Source organism: Arachis stenosperma, chromosome 9 (assembly GCF_014773155.1).
Source record: "Arachis stenosperma cultivar V10309 chromosome 9, arast.V10309.gnm1.PFL2, whole genome shotgun sequence".
In the NCBI taxonomy this organism is placed as follows: Eukaryota; Viridiplantae; Streptophyta; class Magnoliopsida; order Fabales; family Fabaceae; genus Arachis; species Arachis stenosperma.
Window position 1 is genome coordinate 82,053,228 of NC_080385.1, and position 2,132 is coordinate 82,055,359.

A 2,132-nucleotide genomic window follows, 5' to 3' on the forward strand; every position below is an offset into this window, starting at 1 on the left:
CTTCTTCTTCAGCTATGTCCTGTATATCCTCTTCCTCTTCAACATCTTCTATTTCTACCACCTCTTCAGCTGAGGCGTGTTCTGGTGAGCTTGGCTCCTCCTGATTCCTCTCCTGCAGTGTGGTTCCGGACCTTAGGGTGATGGCATTAATGCCTCCCTTTGGATTGGGTAATGGTTGAGAGGGGATTCCAGTGGAGCTTGAAGGTTGGTTACTGGAATTTTGTGTTGCTCCAATCTGTGAGACAAGAGCTTGCAAAGTAGAGGTCAGACCATTCAGACTGGCATTAATACTATTCATGATGTTATTTTCCATGGTCTGCTGTCTTTGCTCAAAAGATTGTAGTAACTCTTCATTATGAGATAAAGAAGAATCAGTGAATTGAGAGGTCTGCTGTTGATTATTCTGTGGTCCTTGGTTTTGCCTCAGGTGAGGTGCTCTGTAAGGTTGATTCTGCTGCCTGTTGTTGTTATTATTCCACCTCTGATTTTCCTGATTATCTTTGCCTCCTCTGTTATTGTTGTCCCTCTAATTCTGGTTAGAATTGTTCTGCCATCCATGGTTATTATTTCCACCTTGATTGTACCCTTGGTTGGGGCGGTCATAGAAATTATGAGTGGATGCCACCATGTTGTCTTCTTGTTGGAGCTGCAGGCATTCATCAGTATAATGGCTATAATCAGCACAGATTCCGCAAACTCTGTGGGACTAGCTGTTGGTTTTGCTGTGGTGGAGGAGGTTGAGCTTGCTGAGCTTGTTGTTGATTCATTTGCATCTGCTTCAGCAAGTTGGTCATCTCACATATACTCTGAGCTAGAGCCGCAGTCTCTCTATTAGAGGATACTTCTGCAACGACTTTTAAACGACCTTGTCTTTGCCTGTGGTTCCTAGTAGATTCAGCTAAATCACTGATCAATTGCCATGCCTTATCAGTGGTCTTGTACTTCTTCATAGACCCATTGCTAGCACTTTCCAATGTGGTCTTATCTTGGGGCCTCATACCCTGTGTGATATAGCTGAGTAACACCATCATATCAATTCTATGGTCGGGGCATGCTTCCAGAAGATTATTGAAGCGCTCCCAGTATTCAGAGAGAGACTCATTGTCATCCTGAACAATGGTGGAGATATCCTTCCTCAGTTTATTAGTAACTTCAGATGGATAGAATTTCTCCAAAAACTCCTTTCTGAGTGTATCCCAATTGGATACATTTGCTAGAGGTTGAGTGTAGTACCACTCTCTTGTTTTTCCCTCAAGAGAAAACGGGAAAGCTTTCAGCAAAATTGAAGTTTCATCAGTACCATCACGCTTGATAGTAGAACAGGCTACCTGGAAATCTCTCAAGTGCTTGATGGGCTCTTGAGCAGGTAAGCCATGAAACTTGGGCATCAAATTTAGCAGTGCGGTCTTTATTTTGAAATCTGTAGCTACCGCTGGATGATGCGCTTGAAACGGTTGCATCGAAAAATCAGGAGCTCCTTCTTCCTGGATGGTAACTCTCCTAGTTGCCATGTCTTCTGCACGTAAAACAACCGAATCAGTAGAACGGGGGCTAGTTTCTTCCTCAACTGACGATTCAGATTCGTCCTCAGAGAGGACTAAACGACGCTTAGCTCGCCTTATTCGTGAAATAGTCCTTTCAATTTCAGGATCGAATATTGGCAAGTTGGGGTCAGGTAGTGAACGCGTCATTTGACGAAAGAAATACGCAGCTCATAGTAAAAACAATAAAATAAAATGCAAATAAATAAATTCTAATTAATAACTTTAGCACTCTATTACAACTCCCCGTCAACGGCGCCAAAAATTGATGGAGCACAGAAAGTGGTGAATTAAAAATTATTAAATTAATTACGTTGCCAGTATAGTTCTTAACTCACCGAAAATCTGCCTATCAATTTAGAAATATGTCACAGAGAATTTAAATTAAAAATTACTGGGAGTTTGAGTCCCAGGTCGTCTCCCAACGAGTTGCAGGAAAGTGTGCTATTTTATTAATTAGATGTTTCCAAAAAGTTGAGTTAAGTAGATGGAAAATTAAATTGAGGAAATTTGAATAATATAAATAAAAGCCTTGACTGGGAGTTGATTAGTTGGAATCTCTATTATTGATGGAGTGATTTTAGGATTAAT

The 2,132-nt window shown here is 41.1% G+C and overlaps 1 non-coding gene across 1 annotated transcript; it reads left to right on the forward strand.

Moving 5' to 3' along the window:
* Nucleotides 1-1,035: 1,035 nt before the first annotated feature.
* On the forward strand, nt 1,036-1,142 carry LOC130953070 (small nucleolar RNA R71). The gene has a single exon (XR_009075244.1). It is a non-coding gene; the product is annotated as a small nucleolar RNA R71 (small nucleolar RNA).
* Nucleotides 1,143-2,132: the final 990 nt, after the last annotated feature.